Genomic DNA, 13,055 nt, shown 5'->3' with positions numbered 1-13,055 from the left:
CAAGAAGAAGTAAGAATTGCAGTTGCAACAAAGCCTTGCTTGCCTACAAAGAGAGCAGCAATTTGGATTTGTTACTATGTTACCTAGAAGAATAACAAACTGTGCAAGGATGGAGGTTGTAGGAGCAAGGAGAAGTTGTCTGTAAAGTTGGTGGATGCCTATTTTCCATTTTGCAGTCCCTTGTCTCCCTCTTGTGGCCTCCTGGAGGCAACTAGCTGTGCAAAAAAAAGACAGCCTGGCGGCCGGCTGTTGCAGTGTTGCCCTCTCAGGCAACACTGAGTGACTGACTGAGCCTCACCGTCTTATATAAAGTTCAGACGGAACTTTGCACGTGTCATAGTGGAGCCCTCAGGATTCCAGAGCCAGCTTTCTGACATCATAATGGGGCCTCAGAGATAAAAGCCTGGGCCCAGGCAGTGTTGGTCAGTGCTGCTCAGCAGGCAGCACTGGACTGGACTGGATTACAGCTGATACAAGGTGTGAAGGAACAAGGGGTGGCTGTGGGCATGCACTTGCTGCCGCTGCCAGTGTTTATCTGCATGGCAGCAGGGCATTTGGGCGTTGCCAGGAAGGCGTTTTTATGTAGATTCCTCCTCTTTCAGCACTGCATTGTGGTGCAAGCAAAAGAAGCAAATCCTGTCTGGCTTCCTCTCCGGCCTTTATTCACCTCCCGTGTAGCTGTGAGTGTGTGAGCCTGCAGGGCCCCATGGAATTGCCTAGAAGTAGGCTGAATCGCTGCAAGGGCTGAACAGCAGTATCGGGCAGGCTCGGGCAACGCGCGGCCCGTTCGGGTTATCGCTTCTCGGCCTTTTGGCTAAGATCAAGTGTAGTATCTGTTCTTATCAGTTTAATATCTGATACGTCCCCTATCTGGGGACCATATATTAAATGGATTTTTAGAACAGGGAGATGGAAATAGAGCTTGCTCTGTCCACTCCACGCATTGACCTGGTATTGCAGTATTTCCAGGACCGGTGCACCCTTTCCTTATGTGTTGACTAAAAGCAGATTCCAAAAGTGTTTTTTGTCTTTGCTATTGTTTCTGTCTTTCTGAAGGGATCTCCCCTTTTAATCCCATTATTTCAACACCTGTTGGACAATGCATGAGTGATAATGAGCTCATTGATTAAATGCAATTAATGAATAGATTGCCACCTCTTGTTGTGTGTCGTCTGTGTTTCTGTGTTTCCGGCATTTCACATTGGAACACCTCATTCACCTTCCTTGTCTTCTCTCCGCCCTCCCTTTTAGGTAAGTTAAAGAGCTGCACCTGAGCCAGCCACTGATTGATTGATTGATTGATTGATTGATTGATTGATTGATTGATTGATTGATTGATTGATGCAGCACAACAGTCAAATAGTGGAGTGGAGTAGGGGAACAGCAAACAGCCAATAAAGCAGCCCGCCCGCTCGCCTGCCCGCCACAATGGACCTACCTGTGTACACTAGATGGATGTGATGGAATGTACTGTCGTCCCTACATTTCAAGAAGAAGTAAGAATTGCAGTTGCAACAAAGCCTTGCTTGCCTACAAAGAGAGCAGCAATTTGGATTTGTTACTATGTTACCTAGAAGAATAACAAACTGTGCAAGGATGGAGGTTGTAGGAGCAAGGAGAAGTTGTCTGTAAAGTTGGTGGATGCCTATTTTCCATTTTGCAGTCCCTTGTCTCCCTCTTGTGGCCTCCTGGAGGCAACTAGCTGTGCAAAAAAAAGACAGCCTGGCGGCCGGCTGTTGCAGTGTTGCCCTCTCAGGCAACACTGAGTGACTGACTGAGCCTCACCGTCTTATATAAAGTTCAGACGGAACTTTGCACGTGTCATAGTGGAGCCCTCAGGATTCCAGAGCCAGCTTTCTGACATCATAATGGGGCCTCAGAGATAAAAGCCTGGGCCCAGGCAGTGTTGGTCAGTGCTGCTCAGCAGGCAGCACTGGACTGGACTGGATTACAGCTGATACAAGGTGTGAAGGAACAAGGGGTGGCTGTGGGCATGCACTTGCTGCCGCTGCCAGTGTTTATCTGCATGGCAGCAGGGCATTTGGGCGTTGCCAGGAAGGCGTTTTTATGTAGATTCCTCCTCTTTCAGCACTGCATTGTGGTGCAAGCAAAAGAAGCAAATCCTGTCTGGCTTCCTCTCCGGCCTTTATTCACCTCCCGTGTAGCTGTGAGTGTGTGAGCCTGCAGGGCCCCATGGAATTGCCTAGAAGTAGGCTGAATCGCTGCAAGGGCTGAACAGCAGTATCGGGCAGGCTCGGGCAACGCGCGGCCCGTTCGGGTTATCGCTTCTCGGCCTTTTGGCTAAGATCAAGTGTAGTATCTGTTCTTATCAGTTTAATATCTGATACGTCCCCTATCTGGGGACCATATATTACATGGATTTTTAGAACAGGGAGATGGAAATAGAGCTTGCTCTGTCCACTCCACGCATTGACCTGGTATTGCAGTATTTCCAGGACCGGTGCACCCTTTCCTTATGTGTTGACTAAAAGCAGATTCCAAAAGTGTTTTTTGTCTTTGCTATTGTTTCTGTCTTTCTGAAGGGATCTCCCCTTTTAATCCCATTATTTCAACACCTGTTGGACAATGCATGAGTGATAATGAGCTCATTGATTAAATGCAATTAATGAATAGATTGCCACCTCTTGTTGTGTGTCGTCTGTGTTTCTGTGTTTCCGGCATTTCACATTGGAACACCTCATTCACCTTCCTTGTCTTCTCTCCGCCCTCCCTTTTAGGTAAGTTAAAGAGCTGCACCTGAGCCAGCCACTGATTGATTGATTGATTGATTGATTGATTGATTGATTGATTGATGCAGCACAACAGTCAAATAGTGGAGTGGAGTAGGGGAACAGCAAACAGCCAATAAAGCAGCCCGCCCGCTCGCCTGCCCGCCACAATGGACCTACCTGTGTACACTAGATGGATGTGATGGAATGTACTGTCGTCCCTACATTTCAAGAAGAAGTAAGAATTGCAGTTGCAACAAAGCCTTGCTTGCCTACAAAGAGAGCAGCAATTTGGATTTGTTACTATGTTACCTAGAAGAATAACAAACTGTGCAAGGATGGAGGTTGTAGGAGCAAGGAGAAGTTGTCTGTAAAGTTGGTGGATGCCTATTTTCCATTTTGCAGTCCCTTGTCTCCCTCTTGTGGCCTCCTGGAGGCAACTAGCTGTGCAAAAAAAAGACAGCCTGGCGGCCGGCTGTTGCAGTGTTGCCCTCTCAGGCAACACTGAGTGACTGACTGAGCCTCACCGTCTTATATAAAGTTCAGACGGAACTTTGCACGTGTCATAGTGGAGCCCTCAGGATTCCAGAGCCAGCTTTCTGACATCATAATGGGGCCTCAGAGATAAAAGCCTGGGCCCAGGCAGTGTTGGTCAGTGCTGCTCAGCAGGCAGCACTGGACTGGACTGGATTACAGCTGATACAAGGTGTGAAGGAACAAGGGGTGGCTGTGGGCATGCACTTGCTGCCGCTGCCAGTGTTTATCTGCATGGCAGCAGGGCATTTGGGCGTTGCCAGGAAGGCGTTTTTATGTAGATTCCTCCTCTTTCAGCACTGCATTGTGGTGCAAGCAAAAGAAGCAAATCCTGTCTGGCTTCCTCTCCGGCCTTTATTCACCTCCCGTGTAGCTGTGAGTGTGTGAGCCTGCAGGGCCCCATGGAATTGCCTAGAAGTAGGCTGAATCGCTGCAAGGGCTGAACAGCAGTATCGGGCAGGCTCGGGCAACGCGCGGCCCGTTCGGGTTATCGCTTCTCGGCCTTTTGGCTAAGATCAAGTGTAGTATCTGTTCTTATCAGTTTAATATCTGATACGTCCCCTATCTGGGGACCATATATTAAATGGATTTTTAGAACAGGGAGATGGAAATAGAGCTTGCTCTGTCCACTCCACGCATTGACCTGGTATTGCAGTATTTCCAGGACCGGTGCACCCTTTCCTTATGTGTTGACTAAAAGCAGATTCCAAAAGTGTTTTTTGTCTTTGCTATTGTTTCTGTCTTTCTGAAGGGATCTCCCCTTTTAATCCCATTATTTCAACACCTGTTGGACAATGCATGAGTGATAATGAGCTCATTGATTAAATGCAATTAATGAATAGATTGCCACCTCTTGTTGTGTGTCGTCTGTGTTTCTGTGTTTCCGGCATTTCACATTGGAACACCTCATTCACCTTCCTTGTCTTCTCTCCGCCCTCCCTTTTAGGTAAGTTAAAGAGCTGCACCTGAGCCAGCCACTGATTGATTGATTGATTGATTGATTGATTGATTGATTGATTGATTGATGCAGCACAACAGTCAAATAGTGGAGTGGAGTAGGGGAACAGCAAACAGCCAATAAAGCAGCCCGCCCGCTCGCCTGCACGCCACAATGGACCTACCTGTGTACACTAGATGGATGTGATGGAATGTACTGTCGTCCCTACATTTCAAGAAGAAGTAAGAATTGCAGTTGCAACAAAGCCTTGCTTGCCTACAAAGAGAGCAGCAATTTGGATTTGTTACTATGTTACCTAGAAGAATAACAAACTGTGCAAGGATGGAGGTTGTAGGAGCAAGGAGAAGTTGTCTGTAAAGTTGGTGGATGCCTATTTTCCATTTTGCAGTCCCTTGTCTCCCTCTTGTGGCCTCCTGGAGGCAACTAGCTGTGCAAAAAAAAGACAGCCTGGCGGCCGGCTGTTGCAGTGTTGCCCTCTCAGGCAACACTGAGTGACTGACTGAGCCTCACCGTCTTATATAAAGTTCAGACGGAACTTTGCACGTGTCATAGTGGAGCCCTCAGGATTCCAGAGCCAGCTTTCTGACATCATAATGGGGCCTCAGAGATAAAAGCCTGGGCCCAGGCAGTGTTGGTCAGTGCTGCTCAGCAGGCAGCACTGGACTGGACTGGATTACAGCTGATACAAGGTGTGAAGGAACAAGGGGTGGCTGTGGGCATGCACTTGCTGCCGCTGCCAGTGTTTATCTGCATGGCAGCAGGGCATTTGGGCGTTGCCAGGAAGGCGTTTTTATGTAGATTCCTCCTCTTTCAGCACTGCATTGTGGTGCAAGCAAAAGAAGCAAATCCTGTCTGGCTTCCTCTCCGGCCTTTATTCACCTCCCGTGTAGCTGTGAGTGTGTGAGCCTGCAGGGCCCCATGGAATTGCCTAGAAGTAGGCTGAATCGCTGCAAGGGCTGAACAGCAGTATCGGGCAGGCTCGGGCAACGCGCGGCCCGTTCGGGTTATCGCTTCTCGGCCTTTTGGCTAAGATCAAGTGTAGTATCTGTTCTTATCAGTTTAATATCTGATACGTCCCCTATCTGGGGACCATATATTAAATGGATTTTTAGAACAGGGAGATGGAAATAGAGCTTGCTCTGTCCACTCCACGCATTGACCTGGTATTGCAGTATTTCCAGGACCGGTGCACCCTTTCCTTATGTGTTGACTAAAAGCAGATTCCAAAAGTGTTTTTTGTCTTTGCTATTGTTTCTGTCTTTCTGAAGGGATCTCCCCTTTTAATCCCATTATTTCAACACCTGTTGGACAATGCATGAGTGATAATGAGCTCATTGATTAAATGCAATTAATGAATAGATTGCCACCTCTTGTTGTGTGTCGTCTGTGTTTCTGTGTTTCCGGCATTTCACATTGGAACACCTCATTCACCTTCCTTGTCTTCTCTCCGCCCTCCCTTTTAGGTAAGTTAAAGAGCTGCACCTGAGCCAGCCACTGATTGATTGATTGATTGATTGATTGATTGATTGATTGATTGATTGATTGATTGATTGATGCAGCACAACAGTCAAATAGTGGAGTGGAGTAGGGGAACAGCAAACAGCCAATAAAGCAGCCCGCCCGCTCGCCTGCCCGCCACAATGGACCTACCTGTGTACACTAGATGGATGTGATGGAATGTACTGTCGTCCCTACATTTCAAGAAGAAGTAAGAATTGCAGTTGCAACAAAGCCTTGCTTGCCTACAAAGAGAGCAGCAATTTGGATTTGTTACTATGTTACCTAGAAGAATAACAATCTGTGCAAGGATGGAGGTTGTAGGAGCAAGGAGAAGTTGTCTGTAAAGTTGGTGGATGCCTATTTTCCATTTTGCAGTCCCTTGTCTCCCTCTTGTGGCCTCCTGGAGGCAACTAGCTGTGCAAAAAAAAGACAGCCTGGCGGCCGGCTGTTGCAGTGTTGCCCTCTCAGGCAACACTGAGTGACTGACTGAGCCTCACCGTCTTATATAAAGTTCAGACGGAACTTTGCACGTGTCATAGTGGAGCCCTCAGGATTCCAGAGCCAGCTTTCTGACATCATAATGGGGCCTCAGAGATAAAAGCCTGGGCCCAGGCAGTGTTGGTCAGTGCTGCTCAGCAGGCAGCACTGGACTGGACTGGATTACAGCTGATACAAGGTGTGAAGGAACAAGGGGTGGCTGTGGGCATGCACTTGCTGCCGCTGCCAGTGTTTATCTGCATGGCAGCAGGGCATTTGGGCGTTGCCAGGAAGGCGTTTTTATGTAGATTCCTCCTCTTTCAGCACTGCATTGTGGTGCAAGCAAAAGAAGCAAATCCTGTCTGGCTTCCTCTCCGGCCTTTATTCACCTCCCGTGTAGCTGTGAGTGTGTGAGCCTGCAGGGCCCCATGGAATTGCCTAGAAGTAGGCTGAATCGCTGCAAGGGCTGAACAGCAGTATCGGGCAGGCTCGGGCAACGCGCGGCCCGTTCGGGTTATCGCTTCTCGGCCTTTTGGCTAAGATCAAGTGTAGTATCTGTTCTTATCAGTTTAATATCTGATACGTCCCCTATCTGGGGACCATATATTAAATGGATTTTTAGAACAGGGAGATGGAAATAGAGCTTGCTCTGTCCACTCCACGCATTGACCTGGTATTGCAGTATTTCCAGGACCGGTGCACCCTTTCCTTATGTGTTGACTAAAAGCAGATTCCAAAAGTGTTTTTTGTCTTTGCTATTGTTTCTGTCTTTCTGAAGGGATCTCCCCTTTTAATCCCATTATTTCAACACCTGTTGGACAATGCATGAGTGATAATGAGCTCATTGATTAAATGCAATTAATGAATAGATTGCCACCTCTTGTTGTGTGTCGTCTGTGTTTCTGTGTTTCCGGCATTTCACATTGGAACACCTCATTCACCTTCCTTGTCTTCTCTCCGCCCTCCCTTTTAGGTAAGTTAAAGAGCTGCACCTGAGCCAGCCACTGATTGATTGATTGATTGATTGATTGATTGATTGATTGATTGATGCAGCACAACAGTCAAATAGTGGAGTGGAGTAGGGGAACAGCAAACAGCCAATAAAGCAGCCAGCCCGCTCGCCTGCCCGCCACAATGGACCTACCTGTGTACACTAGATGGATGTGATGGAATGTACTGTCGTCCCTACATTTCAAGAAGAAGTAAGAATTGCAGTTGCAACAAAGCCTTGCTTGCCTACAAAGAGAGCAGCAATTTGGATTTGTTACTATGTTACCTAGAAGAATAACAAACTGTGCAAGGATGGAGGTTGTAGGAGCAAGGAGAAGTTGTCTGTAAAGTTGGTGGATGCCTATTTTCCATTTTGCAGTCCCTTGTCTCCCTCTTGTGGCCTCCTGGAGGCAACTAGCTGTGCAAAAAAAAGACAGCCTGGCGGCCGGCTGTTGCAGTGTTGCCCTCTTAGGCAACACTGAGTGACTGACTGAGCCTCACCGTCTTATATAAAGTTCAGACGGAACTTTGCACGTGTCATAGTGGAGCCCTCAGGATTCCAGAGCCAGCTTTCTGACATCATAATGGGGCCTCAGAGATAAAAGCCTGGGCCCAGGCAGTGTTGGTCAGTGCTGCTCAGCAGGCAGCACTGGACTGGACTGGATTACAGCTGATACAAGGTGTGAAGGAACAAGGGGTGGCTGTGGGCATGCACTTGCTGCCGCTGCCAGTGTTTATCTGCATGGCAGCAGGGCATTTGGGCGTTGCCAGGAAGGCGTTTTTATGTAGATTCCTCCTCTTTCAGCACTGCATTGTGGTGCAAGCAAAAGAAGCAAATCCTGTCTGGCTTCCTCTCCGGCCTTTATTCACCTCCCGTGTAGCTGTGAGTGTGTGAGCCTGCAGGGCCCCATGGAATTGCCTAGAAGTAGGCTGAATCGCTGCAAGGGCTGAACAGCAGTATCGGGCAGGCTCGGGCAACGCGCGGCCCGTTCGGGTTATCGCTTCTCGGCCTTTTGGCTAAGATCAAGTGTAGTATCTGTTCTTATCAGTTTAATATCTGATACGTCCCCTATCTGGGGACCATATATTAAATGGATTTTTAGAACAGGGAGATGGAAATAGAGCTTGCTCTGTCCACTCCACGCATTGACCTGGTATTGCAGTATTTCCAGGACCGGTGCACCCTTTCCTTATGTGTTGACTAAAAGCAGATTCCAAAAGTGTTTTTTGTCTTTGCTATTGTTTCTGTCTTTCTGAAGGGATCTCCCCTTTTAATCCCATTATTTCAACACCTGTTGGACAATGCATGAGTGATAATGAGCTCATTGATTAAATGCAATTAATGAATAGATTGCCACCTCTTGTTGTGTGTCGTCTGTGTTTCTGTGTTTCCGGCATTTCACATTGGAACACCTCATTCACCTTCCTTGTCTTCTCTCCGCCCTCCCTTTTAGGTAAGTTAAAGAGCTGCACCTGAGCCAGCCACTGATTGATTGATTGATTGATTGATTGATTGATTGATTGATTGATTGATTGATTGATGCAGCACAACAGTCAAATAGTGGAGTGGAGTAGGGGAACAGCAAACAGCCAATAAAGCAGCCCGCCCGCTCGCCTGCCCGCCACAATGGACCTACCTGTGTACACTAGATGGATGTGATGGAATGTACTGTCGTCCCTACATTTCAAGAAGAAGTAAGAATTGCAGTTGCAACAAAGCCTTGCTTGCCTACAAAGAGAGCAGCAATTTGGATTTGTTACTATGTTACCTAGAAGAATAACAAACTGTGCAAGGATGGAGGTTGTAGGAGCAAGGAGAAGTTGTCTGTAAAGTTGGTGGATGCCTATTTTCCATTTTGCAGTCCCTTGTCTCCCTCTTGTGGCCTCCTGGAGGCAACTAGCTGTGCAAAAAAAAGACAGCCTGGCGGCCGGCTGTTGCAGTGTTGCCCTCTCAGGCAACACTGAGTGACTGACTGAGCCTCACCGTCTTATATAAAGTTCAGACGGAACTTTGCACGTGTCATAGTGGAGCCCTCAGGATTCCAGAGCCAGCTTTCTGACATCATAATGGGGCCTCAGAGATAAAAGCCTGGGCCCAGGCAGTGTTGGTCAGTGCTGCTCAGCAGGCAGCACTGGACTGGACTGGATTACAGCTGATACAAGGTGTGAAGGAACAAGGGGTGGCTGTGGGCATGCACTTGCTGCCGCTGCCAGTGTTTATCTGCATAGCAGCAGGGCATTTGGGCGTTGCCAGGAAGGCGTTTTTATGTAGATTCCTCCTCTTTCAGCACTGCATTGTGGTGCAAGCAAAAGAAGCAAATCCTGTCTGGCTTCCTCTCCGGCCTTTATTCACCTCCCGTGTAGCTGTGAGTGTGTGAGCCTGCAGGGCCCCATGGAATTGCCTAGAAGTAGGCTGAATCGCTGCAAGGGCTGAACAGCAGTATCGGGCAGGCTCGGGCAACGCGCTGCCCGTTCGGGTTATCGCTTCTCGGCCTTTTGGCTAAGATCAAGTGTAGTATCTGTTCTTATCAGTTTAATATCTGATACGTCCCCTATCTGGGGACCATATATTAAATGGATTTTTAGAACAGGGAGATGGAAATAGAGCTTGCTCTGTCCACTCCACGCATTGACCTGGTATTGCAGTATTTCCAGGACCGGTGCACCCTTTCCTTATGTGTTGACTAAAAGCAGATTCCAAAAGTGTTTTTTGTCTTTGCTATTGTTTCTGTCTTTCTGAAGGGATCTCCCCTTTTAATCCCATTATTTCAACACCTGTTGGACAATGCATGAGTGATAATGAGCTCATTGATTAAATGCAATTAATGAATAGATTGCCACCTCTTGTTGTGTGTCGTCTGTGTTTCTGTGTTTCCGGCATTTCACATTGGAACACCTCATTCACCTTCCTTGTCTTCTCTCCGCCCTCCCTTTTAGGTAAGTTAAAGAGCTGCACCTGAGCCAGCCACTGATTGATTGATTGATTGATTGATTGATTGATTGATTGATTGATTGATTGATTGATTGATTGATGCAGCACAACAGTCAAATAGTGGAGTGGAGTAGGGGAACAGCAAACAGCCAATAAAGCAGCCCGCCCGCTCGCCTGCCCGCCACAATGGACCTACCTGTGTACACTAGATGGATGTGATGGAATGTACTGTCGTCCCTACATTTCAAGAAGAAGTAAGAATTGCAGTTGCAACAAAGCCTTGCTTGCCTACAAAGAGAGCAGCAATTTGGATTTGTTACTATGTTACCTAGAAGAATAACAAACTGTGCAAGGATGGAGGTTGTAGGAGCAAGGAGAAGTTGTCTGTAAAGTTGGTGGATGCCTATTTTCCATTTTGCAGTCCCTTGTCTCCCTCTTGTGGCCTCCTGGAGGCAACTAGCTGTGCAAAAAAAAGACAGCCTGGCGGCCGGCTGTTGCAGTGTTGCCCTCTCAGGCAACACTGAGTGACTGACTGAGCCTCACCGTCTTATATAAAGTTCAGACGGAACTTTGCACGTGTCATAGTGGAGCCCTCAGGATTCCAGAGCCAGCTTTCTGACATCATAATGGGGCCTCAGAGATAAAAGCCTGGGCCCAGGCAGTGTTGGTCAGTGCTGCTCAGCAGGCAGCACTGGACTGGACTGGATTACAGCTGATACAAGGTGTGAAGGAACAAGGGGTGGCTGTGGGCATGCACTTGCTGCCGCTGCCAGTGTTTATCTGCATGGCAGCAGGGCATTTGGGCGTTGCCAGGAAGGCGTTTTTATGTAGATTCCTCCTCTTTCAGCACTGCATTGTGGTGCAAGCAAAAGAAGCAAATCCTGTCTGGCTTCCTCTCCGGCCTTTATTCACCTCCCGTGTAGCTGTGAGTGTGTGAGCCTGCAGGGCCCCATGGAATTGCCTAGAAGTAGGCTGAATCGCTGCAAGGGCTGAACAGCAGTATCGGGCAGGCTCGGGCAACGCGCGGCCCGTTCGGGTTATCGCTTCTCGGCCTTTTGGCTAAGATCAAGTGTAGTATCTGTTCTTATCAGTTTAATATCTGATACGTCCCCTATCTGGGGACCATATATTAAATGGATTTTTAGAACAGGGAGATGGAAATAGAGCTTGCTCTGTCCACTCCACGCATTGACCTGGTATTGCAGTATTTCCAGGACCGGTGCACCCTTTCCTTATGTGTTGACTAAAAGCAGATTCCAAAAGTGTTTTTTGTCTTTGCTATTGTTTCTGTCTTTCTGAAGGGATCTCCCCTTTTAATCCCATTATTTCAACACCTGTTGGACAATGCATGAGTGATAATGAGCTCATTGATTAAATGCAATTAATGAATAGATTGCCACCTCTTGTTGTGTGTCGTCTGTGTTTCCGGCATTTCACATTGGAACACCTCATTCACCTTCCTTGTCTTCTCTCCGCCCTCCCTTTTAGGTAAGTTAAAGAGCTGCACCTGAGCCAGCCACTGATTGATTGATTGATTGATTGATTGATTGATTGATTGATTGATTGATTGATTGATTGATGCAGCACAACAGTCAAATAGTGGAGTGGAGTAGGGGAACAGCAAACAGCCAATAAAGCAGCCCGCCCGCTCGCCTGCCCGCCACAATGGACCTACCTGTGTACACTAGATGGATGTGATGGAATGTACTGTCGTCCCTACATTTCAAGAAGAAGTAAGAATTGCAGTTGCAACAAAGCCTTGCTTGCCTACAAAGAGAGCAGCAATTTGGATTTGTTACTATGTTACCTAGAAGAATAACAAACTGTGCAAGGATGGAGGTTGTAGGAGCAAGGAGAAGTTGTCTGTAAAGTTGGTGGATGCCTATTTTCCATTTTGCAGTCCCTTGTCTCCCTCTTGTGGCCTCCTGGAGGCAACTAGCTGTGCAAAAAAAAGACAGCCTGGCGGCCGGCTGTTGCAGTGTTGCCCTCTCAGGCAACACTGAGTGACTGACTGAGCCTCACCGTCTTATATAAAGTTCAGACGGAACTTTGCACGTGTCATAGTGGAGCCCTCAGGATTCCAGAGCCAGCTTTCTGACATCATAATGGGGCCTCAGAGATAAAAGCCTGGGCCCAGGCAGTGTTGGTCAGTGCTGCTCAGCAGGCAGCACTGGACTGGACTGGATTACAGCTGATACAAGGTGTGAAGGAACAAGGGGTGGCTGTGGGCATGCACTTGCTGCCGCTGCCAGTGTTTATCTGCATGGCAGCAGGGCATTTGGGCGTTGCCAGGAAGGCGTTTTTATGTAGATTCCTCCTCTTTCAGCACTGCATTGTGGTGCAAGCAAAAGAAGCAAATCCTGTCTGGCTTCCTCTCCGGCCTTTATTCACCTCCCGTGTAGCTGTGAGTGTGTGAGCCTGCAGGGCCCCATGGAATTGCCTAGAAGTAGGCTGAATCGCTGCAAGGGCTGAACAGCAGTATCGGGCAGGCTCGGGCAACGCGCGGCCCGTTCGGGTTATCGCTTCTCGGCCTTTTGGCTAAGATCAAGTGTAGTATCTGTTCTTATCAGTTTAATATCTGATACGTCCCCTATCTGGGGACCATATATTAAATGGATTTTTAGAACAGGGAGATGGAAATAGAGCTTGCTCTGTCCACTCCACGCATTGACCTGGTATTGCAGTATTTCCAGGACCGGTGCACCCTTTCCTTATGTGTTGACTAAAAGCAGATTCCAAAAGTGTTTTTTGTCTTTGCTATTGTTTCTGTCTTTCTGAAGGGATCTCCCCTTTTAATCCCATTATTTCAACACCTGTTGGACAATGCATGAGTGATAATGAGCTCATTGATTAAATGCAATTAATGAATAGATTGCCACCTCTTGTTGTGTGTCGTCTGTGTTTCTGTGTTTCCGGCATTTCACATTGGAACACC

At 47.8% G+C, this 13,055-nt stretch overlaps 9 non-coding genes across 9 annotated transcripts; all 9 read left to right on the top strand.

The window, feature by feature from the left end:
* Positions 1-794: 794 nt before the first annotated feature.
* LOC142690628 (U2 spliceosomal RNA) lies at positions 795-985 on the top strand. Its single transcript, XR_012859357.1, has one exon. It is a non-coding gene; the product is annotated as a U2 spliceosomal RNA (small nuclear RNA).
* A 1,296-nt stretch (positions 986-2,281) lies between these two features.
* LOC142690525 (U2 spliceosomal RNA) lies at positions 2,282-2,472 on the top strand. Its single transcript, XR_012859290.1, has one exon. It is a non-coding gene; the product is annotated as a U2 spliceosomal RNA (small nuclear RNA).
* Positions 2,473-3,752: 1,280 nt separating this feature from the next.
* LOC142690616 (U2 spliceosomal RNA) lies at positions 3,753-3,943 on the top strand. Its single transcript, XR_012859347.1, has one exon. It is a non-coding gene; the product is annotated as a U2 spliceosomal RNA (small nuclear RNA).
* Positions 3,944-5,227: 1,284 nt separating this feature from the next.
* LOC142690604 (U2 spliceosomal RNA) lies at positions 5,228-5,418 on the top strand. The gene has a single exon (XR_012859341.1). It is a non-coding gene; the product is annotated as a U2 spliceosomal RNA (small nuclear RNA).
* Positions 5,419-6,714: 1,296 nt separating this feature from the next.
* On the top strand, positions 6,715-6,905 carry LOC142690592 (U2 spliceosomal RNA). The gene has a single exon (XR_012859334.1). It is a non-coding gene; the product is annotated as a U2 spliceosomal RNA (small nuclear RNA).
* Positions 6,906-8,185: 1,280 nt separating this feature from the next.
* LOC142690580 (U2 spliceosomal RNA) lies at positions 8,186-8,376 on the top strand. The gene has a single exon (XR_012859327.1). It is a non-coding gene; the product is annotated as a U2 spliceosomal RNA (small nuclear RNA).
* A 1,292-nt stretch (positions 8,377-9,668) lies between these two features.
* Positions 9,669-9,859, top strand: LOC142690568 (U2 spliceosomal RNA). The gene has a single exon (XR_012859321.1). It is a non-coding gene; the product is annotated as a U2 spliceosomal RNA (small nuclear RNA).
* Positions 9,860-11,159: 1,300 nt separating this feature from the next.
* On the top strand, positions 11,160-11,350 carry LOC142690555 (U2 spliceosomal RNA). The gene has a single exon (XR_012859310.1). It is a non-coding gene; the product is annotated as a U2 spliceosomal RNA (small nuclear RNA).
* Positions 11,351-12,638: 1,288 nt separating this feature from the next.
* LOC142690542 (U2 spliceosomal RNA) lies at positions 12,639-12,829 on the top strand. The gene has a single exon (XR_012859306.1). It is a non-coding gene; the product is annotated as a U2 spliceosomal RNA (small nuclear RNA).
* The last annotated feature ends 226 nt before the right edge of the window (positions 12,830-13,055 follow it).

Source organism: Rhinoderma darwinii, assembly GCF_050947455.1.
Source record: "Rhinoderma darwinii isolate aRhiDar2 chromosome 5 unlocalized genomic scaffold, aRhiDar2.hap1 SUPER_5_unloc_34, whole genome shotgun sequence".
NCBI classification, from domain to species: domain Eukaryota; kingdom Metazoa; phylum Chordata; class Amphibia; order Anura; family Rhinodermatidae; genus Rhinoderma; species Rhinoderma darwinii.
The sequence above is the reverse complement of the archived record's forward strand: the minus strand, read 5'-3'. Positions and strand labels throughout refer to the sequence as shown.